This window comes from Pimephales promelas, chromosome 19 (genome assembly GCF_988280905.1).
Source record: "Pimephales promelas chromosome 19, fPimPro1.hap1.1, whole genome shotgun sequence".
Classification (NCBI taxonomy): domain Eukaryota; kingdom Metazoa; phylum Chordata; class Actinopteri; order Cypriniformes; family Leuciscidae; genus Pimephales; species Pimephales promelas.
In genome coordinates, this window is record NC_142787.1 from 25,728,227 (window position 1) to 25,750,255 (window position 22,029).

The window sequence follows — 22,029 nt, forward strand, 5'->3', positions numbered from 1 at the left end:
TGAAAATAGAGGCATTTCTCTTTACTTAAAGTCACCCTGTGGTGAAAATCAAGGTTTTAATGTTGTTTATATGTCTATGTGGTGTTTTTAATATGCTTTAAGACAAACCATGTGCAAATACATAAGTCAACACCATTCCTAAGAAGTTTCTCTTTAAATCTACTGTGATCTAAAGACGCGTTTTGAAATCACTGGTGTTTCTGACATCACAAACGACCTTGTAACCAATCACGTCATGAAGGGGCGGGCTTTAGCATATCATTAACTTCTCTGAAGCAGTGGAGTCTCACGATCCGGTATATTTTATTGTTGATCTGAAAAATCGGTTAGATTTAGCAATAGCGGGTGAATTTATGATGTTACAATGTTATGAAGAACTACTGCCTTTCTCCACTAATTTTCTATGAAGTTCAAAGCGTTTTTAAGGATACTGATTGTTAAAAGGCAGCTGTCTAATGCTGAGATAGTGAACAGGAACATGGTTTGTGTAACATTAGCAACACATCATAAGTTTTGAAAGACTCGGGAGATAAAATGATGTAACAAAGCATCTATTTAATGGCTGCCCAGCAAGCAATTATTCATAAAGTTCTATTTTAATCAATTTAAAGTAAAAATTTTTCAAAGGAAGATCAAAGATGAATTTTAAGGGATATAATTATTGACTGGGAGACTTTAAGAGAGAATTTTTCAAAATGCAGACAGTGAATAAATAACTGTTTACTAAGGCTTTTCCTCAGGCAATTCAGTTCTTTTCTCAACTTAGGTTTGCATTTTATTTCCATCTTTTTGTTTTTTTGCTCTCCTTATTTTTAATTATTTATTTATTTGTTTTACTTTTCTTGTATCTCTTTATGCAAGAGCCCTCAAAAATGTTGGAAGCACCAAGTCAGCTACAGAATGATATCACAAAAAATTATATTAAAATCAGAACACTGGAAAATAATTGTGCTATTTAACACTGATTGAGATGATCTCTGATTGTCATCACTAGCTAAATCCAAATGCCTAGCCGCTGGCAACCAAAAACATCTGAAAAATGATCAAATTTTTCAACTATTTAAGGCTGTAGGTCAAGTATTAGAAATACATGAAACAGTTTGGCCATCTACACATGCTAATCGTATGCGATTTAAGCATTCTCAAAGCACAAGCCACCTGAAACCAGACTGAAATTTCAGCGTAAGAAGTTCAGCGGGTCCTCTGGCAGACAGTTCCTGGAGCCGAGTCAGCTCTCTGTCCCTCACGTCAAGCCAATGATAGAAAGTCAGAAATAGTGGAATCATAACAGGAAATGGAACATCTGCTGACAGCATGACACATCTTCTTCACCAACCCTCAGAAAATCTGTCCGTGGAGAAGTGAGAACTAAAAAGAGGGCAGCGATGCTCTCGACAGCCAAAAAGATCATGGAAAAGAGATGGAAGTACAAGAGCTGCCAAAAACCATCCAAACGTTCCACTGCTCCCAGATGGAGAGGGGCTCCCTGTGTTTTGCCTTTTTGTGTCAGGAGATGTGGTGCCGCTCAGCAACATTTCCTGACATGACTTAATGAGTAATAGGTTCCTGCCCATTCCCTTAATCCATATTTAGCCTAACATTTGCAGACTATATGCCATAGTGGCGTTAACTATCACAGTTAATGCTCATTTAAACCCACAGGGACATCGCCACTGAGACTAAAGAAAAAAGCTGTTTTATACACCAGTTATATGTTTAGAGATGCTCTGATTTTAAAATTCAAGTCATAATAATTTTCTTGTTGGTTGTGATAACAGTTAAATATATAGCCCATATTAAAATTAGTTTCATGACAAAATTAAATATCCAATAAAAAATCTCTTGGCCGATAACCTATAGATAGGGTGCCTACATGTTGTGCATCTTTACATGGTCTATAAAAATCATCCCAAAAATCATTGAAAAAGAGCTGAGGAAAGAATCTGAATCATTTGGAATTTTAGCTTACAACACAAGGAGTCAAACATGTGGATGAAATTAGTTACTGGCAAACCAAAAAGCACAGCCATGAAGCAAAAATCACTTTGAAGACTGAATTATCATATGCTGCAGTCACAAACCACTTTTCAGATATTATTCAAATAGTGAACAAGTGTAATATGGCCAATATGAATATTCATCATAGATATAGACTCTCATTTGTCAAGCTTTGACTCTTAAATGTTTTTTTCTGAAAACAGAAAACAAACAGGGAAGGTAAAGGAAGATGCAGCAGAATTACATAACTTCCACTATGCTTTGGGCTTTCTGACAAACATCACATGAACAAACAGGGAAACAGGTCTCATTTTATCTGCTTGTAGTTGAAAAGTGTTAACAGCAGTAAGCTACAAACCAACGCCGATATCCATGGACTTTAAGGTAAGTATCTAGTTCTTTTAATTGTTGCCATTTATTCATTTTAAATGTCTAAATGTTAGTAAGAAGAACATCATCTTTGCTTACTCATTTGAAGGCATCTTAAAAACGGCTATTTAACGAAGCACATACAAAAGACCTGAACCACAAATGATGCAACCTGTTTTACAGAATATGTGTGGCACATAGCCCCTATTCTGCTATCCGCAATACAAGAAGCAGTAGGGGAGAGAGCGGGGTGTGTTGTCACACTTTTCACACTGTCTAACATTTACTGAGCACCATACATCTGTAAATGTCATGCCAAATGGAAGAAGGAAGTCTTGGGCACATATGTGAGTCAGTGTGACACCCAGCCAGGGTTCATCAGTCTGAGTACCTTGTATGATCCATGGATCACCCCGCTTGTTGGATCATCAGCCATCTTGATGCCTTTTCCGCGGCGTCCATGATGTTCTTGACAGCTTTCCTGATGTGCAGTCCCTCCACTCCAAGCATCTTGAGGGCCCTAATCAGTGACTGGCCAACAAATCCTTTGCACCTGAGCTCGATGGGATTTCATCAGATCCTCCACCCCTTGCTTCAGCCTGCCAGCTCCTCGTATTTGGCCCTCTTCTTCTCAAAAGCCTCCTCCATCCAGTCCTGCCAGGGAACAGTCAACTCCAGCAGGACCACTTGCCTTGTTATTTCTGACACTAAGACAATGTCTGGCCTGAGTGTGGTCACTGCAATGTTTTCTGGGAATTTGAGCTGTTTCCCAAGGTCAACCTTCAGCTGTCAGTCGCGTGCTGTTGCCAGCAGCCCCCCAGATTGCTTCAGGTGCTGGTGTGCTGGATCTCTCCAGCTTGTTCTGTCTTGCTAGTTGCTGGTATTTACTGCAGGCGATCCCAGTCCTGATAACCTCTGCAATGACCTTCATTATTTGGTCGTGGTGACAACGGTAGTGCCCCTCTCCCAGTGCTTTTGAGCAGCAGCTCATGATGTGCTCCAATGAACCTCCTCCACACAGTGGGCACAGTGGTGTCTCTGCCAGGCCCCATAGACTAAACCAGGAATTAAATCCAGTGTGGCTCTGACTTCCACAATTCTGTTCAGGATTTCTTCCGGTCTGCCGCCTGCTCCCATGCTCCCATGAGTCCATGCTCCCTGCTGCCTCATCCCTACTGGCCTGCTGCAATGGACTCCTTATACCCCAGCTCGGCCTTCCTCTTGAATCAGCTGCCTCTTTCCTTCCCCTGGGCCTTGTTAAAGCGAGGTCTTGGATTGCTCCCGAGTCCTGCCCGTCCAGATGCCACTGGCCCCACCAGCTCACTATGTCGCAGCCGTGACACTGCCTGATCTACTGCCTCTTGGGCCTTCCACTTCCTACTGGTTCTGACCTCTATGCCTGCAGAAGAAGAAGTCACACAAAGTGGCTGTTTGACTTTTGAGATAGAGCCTAGTGTTTGAGTTAGAGCCTAGTGTATCAGTTATGAACAGTACCCATGGAGTACTGAACAGGGTTATGAACTTACCCATGTGCCAACTTACCCCGCTCTCCCCCTACTCCCTTTCTGGACTATGAAATACTAATTGTTTTGATCCTTTACTTTTTATGTCTACAATTATTTATATACACTGTAAAAAAATATAACCATAATTTTTACGGTAAAAAAACGGCAGCTGTGGTTGCCAGAACTTTACCGTTAAAAATACAGTAGGAACGTTTATGGTTTTACAGACTTAACTTAAAATTTACAGAAATAAACCGTTTTTTATTTTCTGATAAAATGTTGTTTTACCAACCTATTGACGTATCGATGTCTGTTTTAGACCATTGTAATACACTGACAACCAACAATCATCACAGCAGTGATGTGCATTACATGAGCAATTATGGCTCATCACAAGTGGATACTTATATGAAGTAATACTTATATAAAGAAGCTGCACAGTGTCATTCACACAAACATTAAACACCATCATGGTAACACACATGAAATTAAAAAAAATGCAATAAACATTAATTTAACAACATTAAATGTACCATAAAATCCTAATGTACATAACTGATTAGAAAAAAAAAACAATAAAACTATGAGGAACCATAGTTAAACTCATCAAATTTGAAGTGTCACACAGGGAATTGTGGGAATGTCAATTTACGCATTTTCACTGTAAATTATAATGATTTGTTTTTTTTCACTTTCTAATACTGTAAATTTAACAGTATTTTACTGTAAAATTATATCACAGTTATTTACCGTGTATAGTACGGAAACTTTCTGTTAACCAATTAACCAAACAGTTTTGCACTGTAGCATTTTTACAGTATTTTACCATTAAAATCAAAAAAGTTATTTTTTACAGTGATAATGAGGGGTAAGGAAATGATTATCTTAACACCTATGCGAAATTTTTGACTTTGAAATATAATCTTTTTTTTTATTCTTTTTTTTTACTTCAGTTCATCCATTGATTAACTTAAGTAAAAATACAATTCAAAACAAGATCATATATCCCACTCATTAAACAACTTTAGTCACATGAGTGGGAGGACGATGTAAGGGATGGAAATTTATGCACTATTGACAGAGGGAACGCAATTTCATCCCTGTTCTCTAATGACTGTAATCAAGAACCGAGAAATATGGAGAGTAGGCCATTTCAGACATGCTTAATTATTGCTCAAGGTTAGTTATCCAGTTAATGGGACATTTGGGATATAAAGATGGTGTAATATGCAGTGATTCTAAATCTAATATTATAACTTGTGTAGGAACAAACAGATGAATTGCTTGTTTTCAACTCATCAAAAAATATTAATACACCATTCTGTTTGTCCTAATTGCTTGGTTTTATTACATTGATAAATTGCATTGAATTTGATACTCGGGTGCTATAGTGATTAGAGAGAATGCTGCGTTTCCCAAGAAAATATTACTTACCTGGCTTATTTACCATTCGGGAAAGACAGACAACCAATCGTGAGTGCCTCAGTTCTTACCTCATTAAATATTCAGGGGCTTTGTATAGGAGAGCAGAAACTCTACCGCAGTGTTTTGAGGGGATCCGTTTGAAGAACAGCGTCAATAAACTGGTGATGATGCGACACTATTTTTGTAGTATGTTTCCAACCACTTAAGACAACCAGAGACGATTTGCATGGCAATATTTCCAACAACTTGAGAGCACGTTACTGATATGTACATGAGAGCTAACTCAAAATATATGAAATCTTGAAACAAAAAAACTAAAAAAATACTAACCCACAGAGGCCAATAAATAGTGTAAACAGACTGTAGGATAACCTAAATTCTTCATTATAGCCTAAATCAGGCAGCCTGTCCCATTGAACCGGAAAAACATTAATTAGGCCTGCATGCGTCAAACAAAACGCAACTCACGTAAGTTAGGCGTACAGGCATGTAAATGAATAATGCATGTTCCGTATGGAACGAGGTAACTCATTTGAGCAGTTCCTGGATCACCTCTACTTTGAACTAAACCTGCAAAGCTAGTCTTCTTTGCCCATCTTTTGTAGCCAGCAGGAGGGTGACACACGGTAGTTCTGTCAGTGCACTCTGCCCAGCCTTTGACAGGAACTCACCCTGTCTCTTTCTGGAAGAAGAGTTCTTCCGATTCGTCCTACCCTCAACATCAGTTCTGCTAAGATCTTTTGTGATGCCTCAGACATTCTTGCTGTCAGCCTCATCAGGAGCGTCTGCACATTATCCTGTGTTTGTTTGGGACTTCCTTGATGCTACTGTACGACTTTGTTCTTTTAAAAAAATATTGAGAAACTTTCTGACCACTCTCACAATTTTTGAGAACTGACTCTGCAATTAATTTCTGAATACTCTGAAATCTTCTCATAGGCCTGTATTTCCAAAACTTTATTGGGTAACACTTTATTTCGATAGTCCACTTTAGACATTCTACTAACTATAAGTAACTTTTCAACTACATGTCAACTAACTGTCATTAGAGGATTAGTAGACTGTCAGCTTAATATCTGCCAACACTTTATTTTGTTGGTCCCCCAACAGACATTCAACTGACTATAAGTAACTTGGCGACTACAAGTAAACTTATTCTCCTAACCCGAACCCTAACACCTAACAAGAGTCTACTGACAGTCTACTATAATATACTAAAACTCTAATGAGAGTTAGTTGACATGTAGTTGAAAAGTTACTTATAATTAGTAGAACGTCTAAAGTGACTATCGAAATAAAGTGTAACCCTTTATTGTTGTCTGCACCATTGCAATGCATTTTAACAGAATTTGTAAATGGTCTTAAAATGCTGGATGTAGACGTTACTCTATTATATTGCATGTGTGGTAGTGAGCAAGTGAGCAAGTGAGAAAAGGGTGATGTTTTTCAATGTGTGTTTATAGTGTTATAGATGTTTACTTGCTTGTTCTCGTTTCTGGTTCTAAATAACACTTATTAACATCAGTGAGGATGACACCCCTGGTGTGATTGGTCAGGGAAAATGACACCTAGCAAACACTAAACCGGCATTACAACCAAATCTCCCTTCTCCTGATTCAATCTGCTGGTGTAGCTGTTTTTGTGTTTACGCTTTGTTTGAAAGGCAAAGCGCCTCAAGTTTGGTCGACTCCATTATAATTCTCAATTGGTTTTCCTTCGTTTGAGATTGTTGTAAACAGAAGTAAAAGGTGGCCGTAAGGAGTGCAATTTAGGGGCTGGGTGCAATGTTCTTTTTTAGCAACATCGTTTTCACCTGTTGTTTGCCAGAAAGGTACAGCTGCAACCATAGTTTCAATTTATTTGTGTTTTTCTCTTAATCAGATCAAATAAATTCTCTCTCAAACATATAGATGACTTCCCCCATAGCAAAATGCTTTTGTAATTATCATTTAATTAAATGGTTTGTTTGGCTTTGCAAAACCTCACCGTGAACTTGAAGTGCTGGAATTGGAGAAGGAGCTCCGACTGCAACCGTTTTAACTTCTCCCCGACGCTAGACTGGAAAGAGAAAGAACGGATGTGTTATTGGTTGGTGAAAACTTGCCAAGGACAGGCAAGACAGTGAGCTGACAGGAAATGAAGACCAGGAGAACATGAACAATGTCACATCCACATACTCATATATTCATGGGATTACATAATACAAATGTATTATGTATTATGTATTATGGGGTGGTGATGGCGCAGTTGATAAGACACATGCCTTTGGTGTGAGAGACCCGGGTTCGAATGTGAGACACCAATGTGTCCCTGAGCAAGACAATTAACCCCTAGTTGCTCCAGAGGCGTGCAACCTCTGACATATATAGCAATTGTAAGTCGCTTTGGATAAAAGCGTCAGCTAAATGAATAAAAATGAAAAAAAAAAAGTTAAAAAAAACAAACATCAGGTGATCAGGAAATACATTGCTAATTTATTAAATATGAAAAATCCTTAAACCCTCAATACAACCATGTCAAGCTCGCACAGTTTTTATAAACAAGACCATTTTGCAAGACGTAAACAACACTGGTCCAGAAACACTTCCTGTTTCAGTGTGTAACTGTTTTCTTTATTTCACATGTAAAGAAAACATCTTAAAGATGTTGTTTAACTTTTTGATTCAGTTTTACGTGTTCTGTTGGTTGTATTTTATCCCAGCTTTTATATAGTGTTAAAGAACTGAAACAGGAAGTGCTTCTGGACCAGTGTTGTTTACATCTTGCAAAATGGTCTATATATTTGACTTATTTGAGCTAGTTCACATTTTCTCAGTGGAATATTACATTTTTATCTGTGCACCTCAAAAGCATATAGGCTAACACATTATGGGGAAAATGCTTATGTGTTTGGAGCAGGGTTTAAAAATCAATTTATTGACTTCCTAAAATTACTTGTCTCAGGTCACACGGGTCAACAAAACGGCAAGCTGTGAGTGTTGGCAAAATTATGAAATTTGATGGGTCAATGCAGAAGCAAAAAGACTCATGATGAGTGTCTCATGAAGGGTGGTAACCATAGCAACAACCATCCATAGACGAGTCCCAGCTGAAAATCTAAGTTCTCTTAATGTGTATCATCAGAGAAAAGCACTATCGAGTCAAGTCAAGTCAAATCAAGTATATTTATATAGCGCTTTTCATAGTATAGATTGCATCAAAGCAGCTTCACAGTATCAATCAAAATCTTAGTGGAAAAACATCCACGTTTGGTAGAGCTGATCAATGGTATTACTGATTGGTTAATTAATTTGAATGTCCCCAACTGAGTAAGCCAAAGGCAACAGTGGCAGGGAACCGAAAAACTTCATCAAGTGACCCAATGGAGGAAAAAAAACCTTGGCTCAGTTGGGGGCCAGTTCTCCTGGCGTTTATGAACTAGAGGCTGGATTTACTTGACTTTCTATCTTCTGTAGAAAACAATGATTTTCAACTTTTTTTCTTTCGTCAAATCAACTTGGATAATTAATGCGGTTCAGATTTTAATTACAATGAACTCAATGGCTAACTTCATTTAAGTTAAACCAACAATACTTGGTTTACAGTGAATACACATCTATTTTGGAAACTATCTTTTTTTATAGAGTATATAATGGATAATATTACAATTACAATATTTGAAGAATGTCTTCAATTGTATGACCAAAAACAGTTGAAACATTCTTCAAAATATCTTGTTAAATAATGTTTTCTCTTTATGTTTCACAGAAGAAAGTAAGTCGTACAGGTTTGTAATTTGATGCAACAATGACAGAATTGACAGCACTATCTCTTTATTGTATAGCCAGTCAATCGCAACTTAATAGACCAAATGGAATAATGTCTTCTTTTGTCTAATGCTCTAATGCTTCTGAAACTTGCTACTTAAATAGAGAGCGAAAACTCATTTGGCCGCCCACTCACTCCATTAACACACAAGCACAAAGAAACGTCCTGCTGATAAAGATCCCTTTCTTTGTTATTGCTTGGATCATGTTTTTGGTATTTTGCTTCCTGTAGCCTCTTCCCATAATCCTTTGTAGTGTGTCTGTCCAGACTGCTGCTATAATGAAGAGAAGAACAGCTGGAAATGCAAGGAAAGAGCATTATAGTCCAGTCCGAGATTAAATAAACATCAGTGCTTAGGTCTGAAATGCAGCAGCTCTGCCACTGCCAGATAAGACATCACTGTCAAAGATGTTCTGTCACACAAATGGAAATGAAGACATTCAGAAAGCTTACTGGATTGTGCCAAGAGGGAAAAAAAAACAGTTCGGCATCTAAACGAGTGAATAATAAGTGTGGTGGATAGCGCTTCACTGGTCATTGATTTAAACAGCCTTCACCAACAGCACCAGCTGCAACCCAATAATTGAGCGGAGTTGAGAAATCGTTCACATTCAGGCCTATTTGAAGATGTTTTAATGGATAGACGCAGATGCAGTTTATTCCAGTGGTCAAACTGTGGAACTGAGTACACAGGCTAGGCAGCAGGTGGTAATACTGTGTTCAAAAGAGATTAACAGTCCATAACATGACTAGCAGAGCTGCACACTGCAGTTGTTCCCCAGCATATATAAAAAAGGCTCTTTGTGTCAGGAAGCAGATAACACGCTCCTGATGCCACCACACTGTTCTTCTGGGAGTTGGATTTGAAACGAGGCAGATAATAGAATGGAATAACAAGGCTGTGCAGAGTTGAGAAGTGAAGATTCAGCTTCTTTTCAGTTCATGAGAGTAACTTTGAAATGAATTGATTCACATCCCACAAAAACTTGACACAAGTAGAAATTTGCTAAATTTAAAATTTCACATACAAAAGTTAATCAATAATCTCTATCTATCTATCTATCTATCTATCTATCTATCTATCTATCTATCTATCTATCTATCTATCTATCTATCTATCTATCTATCTATCTATCTATCTATCTATCTATCTATCTATCTATCTATCTATCTATCTATCTATCTATCTATCTATCTATCTATCTATCTATCTATCTATCTATCTATCTATCTATCTATCTATCTATCTATCTGACACCTGGGGGCCATGGCCAGACATGCAACGTCTGTCACGTTTTTGACAGAAGAGACAGAAGAGCCCTTGCCCTCAGAGTACTTGGACGTGATTGTGATTACAAGAGGTAAAACGATATAAATACTGTTCGTTTTCTCACACAAACCGCTCATTTCGTGTCTTAGGCCATTAAATCATGTTTAATTTTGATTTCTCTGTCCATACTCTTTGAGGCAAACCCCATATACCTGCATTATATGACTGACGCTTTGACCTAAAAATATCAAAATTGAAAATACTGTGGAAACAAAAACACCTAGATCTTGGATGCCCTTGAGGAAAGCTAAAACATATTAACAATTAATTTCAAAGTGAACTATCCCTTTCATTTATTTTCGACTGAAGAAAGAACAGCGTGGACATCTTGGATGACATGGGGGTGAGTAAATAATCAGCAAAAGTTTTTTTAAAAGTGAACTAATCCTTTAAGCCCTGTGTTTTCCCTCGGTGTTTGTTGGTCGTTGTTCATGTATGGAAGCTTACTTAGTAAATTAACTACACTTAACCTGCACAAACCTGACTGACAGATACAAACATTAGAAATGGTCTTTACACTTGTCTACATCACAAAATAGCTACTTCATAGCGGTGAACTGGCATGACTTTTGAATGATATTATTTGGTGAAATTAAGGATTTGTAGCTTAGGGAAAGGTTTCTTTTATATATATTTTTTTTTTAAATAACAGTTTGTCATGATGAATTTTTCATTAAAGCAGTATGAATTTTACATTATAACATTCTAATTTGAATTGCAAATCTGATTCCTGCTTGTCAATTTAAATTCAGGAATTGAATTGGAATTTAAAAGGAATTCTCCATTAATGTCTGAATGTCGCCAAAGTCTGAATGGGATGAGATTTCGGTTTGCAGTCCTCCGGTCATAGTCAACAAGACACAAGTTCGAAAGACCTTTGCTTCACAAGTCTCAATCCCACTTGAGGTCGTCTATAACACAGTATTGATCTGGATATAAATAAACCCTCTCTGGCAGGCATTTACGTAAGCTGACATTTGTGAGGATCAGTGACAGTAGATCATAGGTCATTCACAGAGGACATCAAAGCTAATGTAGTCATCATGGTCACATTCAGTTTCAGTGTTTGTCACCTATTCATAATTGAGGGCAGCAAATACACATCTTTTCCTTTAAAGCATCCATTAAAAACTTCATAGAGATTTTGTAAATGGCTCCTTAAGAACTCTTTTAGTTCTTAATTGAGGGCACAAGCGATTTCCTTTCCCCTCGCTGAAATTCAAAGCGCGGTTCTAATTCAGAGATGCTTTTCGGAGCTCAGACGGGGAGGAAAACCGACGGCTGCTTTATCTGTGCCGTTTCAGCGTGACTGTAGCAGGCATTAATCATGTCTGTCAAGCCATGAAGGCAGTGCTTAGAACGGTGAGGAATGAGAATGCTTCATATGTTAGGTGACATTCATTAAGTATTAATTCAAACTATGCAGAATCTATGAGGGCAATTCAAACAGAATGGCAGCTGTGAGCCACTGGGAATCCAACTTCAGAACGGTGTGTTCTGCTGTACATTCATGTGGGACTGAACTACAATATCAGAGGTCACCAATCAGGATCCAGTTCAATTCGGACTGCAAATCAATGATCATAATTTAACAGAATTTCAATCATGACAACTCTTGGAATAGTTTTAGCATGATATTGGTCTTGATATTGGCATTCAGAGTCCTGTCTTTTTTTTTTAAATAGTTTTACCCGTTTCATTTAGTGTTAAATAAGTTTAATGTTGTAATAAATAAGAGTCTTTGTTTTCGAGTAGTATTCATAAAATACTACTTGGATCAGCATTGTTCACTACAACTATTAAAAATCCTCCTTTTTGTTGGCTAATTGAAATAAAGCTGAATACAGATTAAATGAAAAATGTTCAACTTAAAACATTTTAATTAAAATTATAAATGTTGCCATGGGAACTAACTGAAACAAACATGTTTATGCTGAAGTACTAAAACTGAAAAATGAAGATATAAAATAAAGCATAATCGTATATAAATAACACTGTTCTAATTACAAAAGGGTACATAATCTAAAAAGATATTGCTCCCTTATTGGCCGTCAGTAGCTAACTAATTAAAAAGAGCACTTTAACTATACATCAAATTATGAACGGCTTGAAGTCTACAATGTTTCACTGGACTGTTGCAGTGAAACAGCAGAAACGAGTAAGCGGTTTATTCTGCAGCACCGTTTATACCCCTTGGCCTGTATGCTGGCTTTACATACAACTAAACTGGACTTTTATTTTTTATCAATTTCTCATCTTTTCTGTGACTTTTAACTCCATTTCCAAACCGAGGCATTTGTCACATGCCACAGCAATTCGAGCGTTGTTTCCCCAGAGGCTCAATGTGTCCTTAACTCAATGGCTCATTAGGTAAACCCCCTGCCCTTTGGCTCAGAGAAACATGACATGAAACAAGCTCACACTCCACCGTCATCTTTTCAAGCCCTCCTGTAATTAAATCTGTCCATGCTAATCACAGCTGACCGTCACCATGACAACACACAAGGGGCTAATTATGGTCAACATGAGTTTAACTGCAGGGCACACTTTCAAATTTTTGGATTCAGGCTGTAAGTACCGACATAAATTGCATTACAGCTGTGGTCTCAGGACATGGGAGGGCAGGAGTGGAGGATTTTACTCACTCACTGTCTATGAAACCATGCATTAAAACTCAGATCAATGGTCCTGGCTTTTGTTTTGCAGCTAAAACAGCCAAACAGTGGGTGGAAGGAACTCTTTCTTTCAATTATTTCGCTGGGTGACAGAAGTGCAGGTGGTAATTTGAAGTGTTCATTCCCAGGTGCAGCATGCAATCAGACGTGGAGATATGTCACTCATTTCTATATGGAAATTGCGGTGATTGGTGCTGCTCTCCACGCCCACTTCAGAGAACATGACCTTCAACGAGAAGAACTGCATTAAAGCGGCCTAGTTATTTCATTTTTCTCCCTTACTTTAGCCATTAAAACATCACACTTATTAAAGTTTAGATTTTTTATTTGGAAAGTTTGGTAGGATTGTGTAAATGTCTAACTGATTCCTCTAGCTTCTCCATCTTTAATTTCAGCAATATGATTGAGCAAAATTGAGAATTTGAGGAAGCAGCTTTCATCATGTTGGAATTTCCAATTCCACAGGACATTGAATTGGAACTTGAATTGGAGTGATAGGAAGCAGAATTTACAAAGAAATTCCAGGAATTTGTCAGAATTTAGTCCAAAGTAAAAGGATAAAACTTAATTAAATCATTCCTATTTACTAATCGCACCAAATAATTTATGTAGAATTTTTTTTCCTCAATTCATCAAACATCAAAAGTTTAACACCTTATTTTTGTTGTTATCTAGAACAATACCATTTTAATCTAAATAATGTGCTCTATAAATAAATGAATATGTATCAATAAAAAATAATAATGATCATTTATTATCCTTATCTGTAATACAAAATTTTGTTAGCATGAACTAACAATGAAAAATACTTCTAAAGCATTTATTAATATTAGTGTTAATCATTTACAACTGAAATAAAAAGTTATAATGGTTCTGAGCTAACATGAACTGACAATAAGCAGTTTTAAAGGGTTAGTTCACCCAAAACCCACCCATCAGTGGGTTAGTTATAATGTTTTGAAGCATTGAAAATACTTTTTTTGGACCAAAAATAACAAAAACTACGACTTTATTCAGCAGTATACAGTGTTTTAATGGAGGGACAGAAAGCTCTCGGACTAAATCTAAAATATCTTAAACTGTGTCTTAGGGGCTTGGAACGACATGCAAGTGAGTCATTACTGACATCATTTTAATTTTTGGGTGAACTAACCCTTTAAAGATTAATAAACACTGTAAAAGATGCATTGCTCATAGTTACTGCATTATCCAATATGAGTTTTACATTTTTTTTAACTAATTGTCAGTCAAAAGAATCACTCGTCTTTAAAAGCTAATGAATAATTCTCATCTCCCGTCACTGAGAATGGAGAAAAAAAATGTATTACTATTGGACGTTAAGACGAGAATAAGCTATCAGAGGGGGTTTCAAAAGAGTCTGAGAACTGCCACTAAGTAAATAGTTTGTGAAGGAACAAAAGGAATGAGAAAACAGACAGCAGGTTCATTCAGGGATTGCAAAGATCAATCAAAGACAACAGAGGCCTGCAGATTTGAACATGGCTGATTTCCCTCCAAAAAATGAAATCTTTGTCTAGCTGTGAGACTATGAATACAAATAGAGGCACAGTGCATTTCATTGGTCTTTGAGACTTTTCTCTGGAAAGTTCTTCGCAGAAAACGAAATATATGTCAACAGCATTCTACTGAAGTTGGAATATCCAAATATTCGAGACTGATGTGGACCAAATATAATAGTAAAAAATATAAAACATGCTTGATATATTTAAAACTTAATTTCTTTAGTACGTATGGTGTTATTCTGTTTGAGGACATGTGAAAAACAGTGATGTGCAAGTGGGACACACGTTATGATACATGGTGCTTAATATTTATGCACAGGGACGTGACTCGCATATATATTTCAGGAGGAGCATACAGTCTCTGTTTATCTCCCTCGCTTTCCCTGCATTTTGCAGCACTTGTCATTTTACATGGAGAAAGAGAAATGTGAAAGTTAATCCACACTAGGTGCTGTCATTAATATCTTGGCAAGAGTTCAATTTACAATTCTAATGTGTTGATTTGCACATAGCCCTGCTCTGCAGAGAGACTATAGCCGCAGAAGTCACTGGAAACCAGAAGCAATGTACAGAATAGGTAAGTTGGCACTTCTTTGATCAGCCCGACAAAGGAAATAGCGCATTCTGCTCAGTCATGAGGATGATACGGGCTGTTTATAGCGAGGCGGTAAACACGAGACTAACTTAATCTCATGACATCCCTCTCTGACTTTCCCAGCTGCAGACATTTAAATTTTTTATGTTTATAAGCCACTTATTGTGTTTCTACGTTGACTTCTGTCCAGAAAGCCAGTCATGCTCTATTTACTGAGCAGTATGAACAGCGGTAGCTCTGTGATCCTCTGCTCTACCTCAGGGCCACATGCTGCCCTCACTGAGCTTCTGTTCACCAGCCGCCTGCCTGGAATGTGATAGTAGCCTAGGCTGCTTTCTCAGAGGACTTGAGCCCCGCAACAGCATCTGTAACAGCTTCAGCACTGGAGAACTCAGGTGTCAGAACATTTAAAACCATTTCTCTGGGGTGCATAAGGAAAAATAGCACCGACGAAACCTGCAGCAAAACACTCAAATCACAGATAGTCGTTTCCAGGTCAACATCTCGGCTCATAGGTAAGGCAACCTAGTTAGGGGAAATGGGTATGATAATTACAAGAGGATCTGAAGGCAGCTAAAAGAAAGAAACTGTATATATGAGCTACTTTAAATCTTCACTCTATAGAAACAATAATTCATTATTTCAGTTAAAGGGATGGTTCACTTTGAAACTCATTTTTTATATTTTTTAGCTTACCTCAAGGACATCCAAGATGTACAGGGGTTGGACAAAAAAACTGAAACACCTGGTTTTAATACACAATAATTTGTTAGAATGGTGAGGGCCTCATTTTGCATCCAAATACAGCACCAATTGACAGATAGAAGTCCTTCACAGTGACCAGAGGGATTATGAGCCGTTCCTCTTCCAGAACAGTGTCCAGGTCACTATATGATGCTGGTGGACTCGCTCCTCCAAAACACCTCAATAATATTTAGATCTGGTGACTGCGCAGACCATGGGAGATGTTCAACGTCACTTTCATCTTCATCAAACCCTTCTGTCACAAGTCTTGCTGTGTGTGTTGGTGCATGATCATGCGGTTTGAGCATCAGGTGCTCATGATCCATCAAATACAATCAGGATTGTCATGATATTGGAGCTCAAACCTTTACTGATCCACCCGTGCTTCACTCTGAAGATTGGCCGCCAGGCATATAGATGTGAAACCTCCATTGGCCAGTGTTTCAGTTTCATTGTCCAACCCCTAGGTGTCTTTGTTTCCACAGTATTTTCAATTTTGGCATTTTTCAGTCAAACCATTGTATCAGTTATACACTGGAGGCTAAGGGGGTCCAGCAAAAAGCATGCACAGAGAAGTCAAAATTAAACATGATTTAATGACTCGTAAATGTAAGTACACATTGATGGCCTAAGACACGAAACGAGCGGTTTGTGTGAGAAAACGAACAGTATTTATATCGTTTTTTAATTAATTTCAAAGTGAACTATCTCTTTAATGGTTCCTCAATCCAGGGTGAGTTATCCTGCAGAAAGAGGCCACCGGGGAACACCACTGTCATGAAGAGGTGTCCCTGGTCTGCAACAGTGTTAAAGGGGAGATGAACTGAGAAATCAAATTTTCCTTGAGCTTTTGACATCTAAGAGGTCATCATATTATAAAAAAAATCCTGTAAGTTTCAGAACTGAAAACGTCTTTGTTAGTCCAATAAAAGCTTTTATTGACACCAGGCTCAGCAAACGACTCGTTTTTTTTTTTAAAGTGCGGAACTATGACGTCAAAGAGGAAAAAAACACCACCCCCGCAGAAGAAGATCGACGCCTACTTCAACACGGCCGGTTTAGCCCCGCCCACCGATTCGCACATTACACAATAACATAGGCCTACCTCGTGATGACAAACTGGATACGAAAATACATTTTGGTCCAAAAATAACAAAAACTACGACTTTATTCAGCCATGGTGTTGACTTACACTGTAAAAAATATATTGTTGGTTTAACTTATAATAAGTAAGCTGGTTGCCTTAAAATTTTAAGTTCATTTAAATGGAAAAATTAAGTTAATACAATGAAGGAGATTAATTTAATCACCAGAAACTCAAAATATTATGTTATCTGAACTACATCATTTATCGAAGTTGATTTGACAAAAGAAAAAATGTTGTGATTAAAAATAATGAAAAGTTTGTTTTACAGTGTATGAATTTGTGCATGGTTTCTCTTAAAGCATTTTAAAAACACAACATAGACATATAAACACCATAGGGATATTATTGTATTTACATTATTCTTATTAAAAATATAGTAATATGATTTGATCTATTCATACTGCAGAAAACACTGCATCACTTCATATAATGAGAAAGAAACAAACACCAACCTCTCATTGCTCGGATACACAGGCCTCATTGCTAGTCTTTATCATCTTTCCTATACCATCACCAGCTCTAAAGCCCGCTCTGTAATAAAACCAAGTAATACAATGTCAGTGACACCATAGAGAAATTAGCCTATCTCTGGTTGATATAACAGCGCATAAAATAGACAGGCATGATGGGATCACAGTCCACATCTATGTTCAGAAAGTCCCACTGGGATCTATTTCTCAGTCTTGAATTGTGACAGTGAAGACGGCATGCGGTTACAGCACACACAAGATATGCGCGACCGAACGAAGATGAAGCACAAGGACATTCGCCGTCATGGATTATTGCTACTCTAGGGGCTGATGCCCTATTCGTGACCTTAGAACAATGGAGGAATGAAAAAGACAGCAATGGTTTAATGCAAACATTAGCTATGTGCTGAAACGCTCTGCTTCAAAGTGCTTAATCTACATTGTCAGTTGACATTTTAAAAACCTTTATATTTGTACAATCATAGCCCCTATTCTACACGAGAAGTTTATCACTTTTGTATCATTTTATCACTACAAAGAACTTTTTGTAGAATGGAACGATTTAATGGATGTTAAAGGAAACCAGAGATGCCAATAAAGAACATTTATTTTCAAAAGTATCAGCATGTCACATCTACTTTCCTGTGCAAAATATGCAGAACAACTCTGAAATTATCAAACCGTTTTGTTCTGTTTCACATTGCTCTAAGACTGGAAAAACTGGAAGAGAGAGCTACTCTTTGAGAGAACAAAGGAAATTAACATTTAAACTCACTCTTGTGAAGTTAGCATCACCATTTGAGATGCAAAGTCTCATCTCAGAATACATCTCTTCCCCTACTCTCTCATGCTGAGATACTTTACTTTATACTTTATTGTCAGACGAGTCTGAAATTTCTTGCGTAACAGTGTGTTTACAACATTTAACATACATTCTACATCGACATACACTTACACATCACAAACAATACAACACTTAAGTTATACATCTAACACATTCACAGTATCTTGATTTGTGATTGAATGTTTTTGTTCAATGCTAGGATAGCCAGGTGCACAAAAGAGTGTTTCAGCCTCAGTTTGTTAAATCTGGGCACATACCTCCTCTTTGATGGTAAAAGTTCAAACTCTTTATGCAGAATATGCGGTTAGAAGCTATAATATTGGCTAGCCTTAGAAAATGTAAAAAAATATTGTTGGTTTAACTTAAAAAGATAAGTAACCTGGTTGCCTTAAAATTTTAAGTTCATTGAAATGGAAAAATTGAGTTAATACAATGGAGATTAATTTAATCACCGGAAACTCAAAATATGATGTCATCTGAACAACATAGTTGTTTGACAAAAGAAAAAATGTTGTGATTACAAATCATTAAAATATTTTTTACAGTAAAACTTCAAGAGGCTGACCTACAATCTTTGAGCAATTTTTTAATTGATTATACAACTTTGTTTTCAGCATAACAGACAAGCTTTTATACCAAATAGAGTTGCAATATTGCAGTATGCTCATTATCACAGACCTATATCTGTTTTCTTACTCCAAATGATCTAAGACGACGAAGAAAATAAATGATCTGCTTTGTTATTTTACATGTCAATGTGATATTTCCATGATAGCATATCATCTATAATCACTATATATCTCTTAACAGATCTAATTTCCTCACATGAGATCACATGAAATTCACCCAAAAATATATGTGGTTTAATGTGAATAATTATCATTGAGTATTGTACATTAGTATCATTTGAGATGTCTCAGTGCGACTGGTATAAAGGTCTCATTACCTTTTGGTGAACTTATTTGTTAATAAAGTTTTTAAGAGTTTAGAGATAACTGACAAGGTGGGTCTCCAGACAAAAGGTCTCCGACTCGACTCCCAAAAGGTGTCAACTCTGAATGTAAATTCTCATTGTTAGCAGATGTTTCTGTCTATATAATGATATGCAACAAGAGGATCAGGCACGATTCTGTACCCCAGATCAGCTTGTGAATGCTGAGAGTCACCGAGACCTTTTCATTTATGGAGTCAGATGAAATAACGAGTTAGTACTTGAAAAAAATGTATTACTTTGCCACACAGAAAGACAGTAACACGCAGAGAGACCTTCACCCACTGATCAAATGCCGCCATTGGATTGATTAAGCGTGGGCTTACATGGCTTTTCTTTTTAAAATCATAACCAAGAATCTTCCCAGCGAGCTTATATGAGATCAATACTGAATGAACAATCAATTAGTTTTAAGAGCAAATACATTATACATTTACTTCATATTACCTATACCTAAACAGATACTGTAATTACTAAATAGATTCTGGAGACAACCACCAAAATAGTGTGAAAGTTGCAAATTATGTGGAACTCCTATTGGAAAGGTGAGACAAGGTCCTCTGAAAGCTTCAATGGCGTTTTCTCACACTTCAGATTATCTGACAAATTTTATGACAAGTCAGGTCATCTAGAGAGAAACGTTTTAGGAGAATTTGCAATTACGATTCAGGTTTTGTGTTTTTTGTCAAATTTCAAATTCTGAACTCTCCACTATTTTGTTGTGTTTGCAAGCACCATGCAACCAAAGCAGAAATGGTGAAGAGGAGCTGTGGTGAATGTTTTGATGATTTAAGCAGTATTGCAATGTTTCGAGCATCTTTCCCTTGAGAGAGATAACAGAAAGTGAAATGAACAGCCTCTTAGGCACAACACAAACCTGACCGTGTGACATTTCACACTTTTGCAGCTGTCATTGGGTGTAAAGGGAACAGAGTATGAAAACTTCAGAGTTGCTTAATAAACCGAATATATAATGAGAGCTAGTGAGAGCAGATTTTCAACAACTTGAGAGTCTGGGAACATTTTGGGCACAATTTCACTTATTTTGCGGATATTCAAGAAAACTATAGTGATATTGCATTAAGTGACATACATCATTAGCCAGCAAGTGGCTAGCTAGATGAATCAGGATGTTTGCATTAAAGTTTATGCTAGCCTTGGTTTAGTTTATATTTACTCTTTTTTGTTACAGTCAGTCCTATTCTTTCAGATGCAATATTTCCTTCTATTTATAAATAAAAGATGGCATATCCCATGTCTTAAGATTGTAGTGCTTTCAGTGCTTTATAAATAAATTTGAATTTGAATTTGAATTTGAATTTTCATATTCTTCCTAATACTCGGAATAGTTTTTAATGTATCTATCGAGTATGACTCTGAAGAAGATCACTGTTGGTGCAAGTTTACAGTATACGTATTTGTGGCTAAAAGTTGTCAATTCATTACAATTAAAAATGACTACTGTATACTATGTGACTCATGTACGTCAAGTAGGCCTAAATATTTACCATATATACTTAAAGGGGTGATGAACTGAGAAATCAAATTTTCCTTGAGCTTTTGACATCTAAGAGGTCATCATATCATAAGAATATCCTGTAAGTTTCAGAACTGAAAACGTCCTTGTTAGTCCAATAAAAGCTTTTATTGACACCAGCCCCAGCAAACGACTCGTTCAACACGGCCGGTTTAGCCCCGCCCACCGATTCGTGCATTAAGGCTGATTTATACTTCTGCGTCGGACCTACGCCGGAGCCAGGGGTGGCTCGCCCATAGAGGGCGCTGGGGCGCCGCCCTCCCTCCGACCTGTCTGTCTGTTTTTTTTATATATATTATAATTTATCATTTTGAAAAATAATCTGTGTTAATTATATGCTAATAATGGTTTTACTTTGAAAAGTGTTTTGAACTCACCAGAATGATATTTGCATTCACTTTCGTTACTTTTATCATGTTGGTGTAGTAGTATAGCCAATAGGCTGTCTTCTCAGGGCGCCAGTTCGCTCAGCCCCACAGTGCTGGAATTTAAGCCAATGGTTCCCCGGTTGCTATGCAAAAAAGTTTATATTTCGCCAATCAGCGTCGTCAAATTTTATGGATTAGGGGCGCTGAAAATATCGCCCACCACAGTATCAGATTAGGGGAGTGCACCGTGCACGCGCACCACGGGACATTTTTTTACCTCAGATGAGAGCAGAATGGCAGCGCCAGTGACGTCGAGTGGAAATAATGTAAAGTTAGTCGTGGGAATTGACCTGTCTGTCTCTGTCACTCACTCACACACACATAAACACTGTTTCACACACGTTTGATATTAAAATAGTTATAGGAATATTAATACCTGTGTGTTTGCTTTGTTTTTGATGTTTTTAAGTTCTGAGCTAGATTACTGTGTTTCATACTAGTTAAAATCAACTTTCTTCTCATACTTGGGTGTTACCCTCAAGAATGTTGTCCCACCCTCTCTTTCAGAGCCTTTTCTCTCTCTCTTTCTCTAGTATCAACACATTGTTATCCATTATCCAATTGTCAATTTGTCAAAAATATGTAGTCTACAGCTGGGGATTGATTAAACTAGATTGTTGTATTACCTATTATTTTTTGTA

The 22,029-nt window shown here is 37.3% G+C and overlaps 1 long non-coding RNA gene across 1 annotated transcript; it reads right to left on the minus strand.

Annotated features, from left to right (window-relative positions):
• Nucleotides 1–1,467: 1,467 nt before the first annotated feature.
• LOC120494498 (uncharacterized) lies at nt 1,468–17,646 on the minus strand. Its single transcript, XR_016147710.1, has 3 exons — nt 17,571–17,646; nt 7,284–7,355; nt 1,468–3,766 (listed from the first exon to the last, which is right to left on the minus strand). It is a non-coding gene; the product is annotated as an uncharacterized LOC120494498 (long non-coding RNA).
• Nucleotides 17,647–22,029: the final 4,383 nt, after the last annotated feature.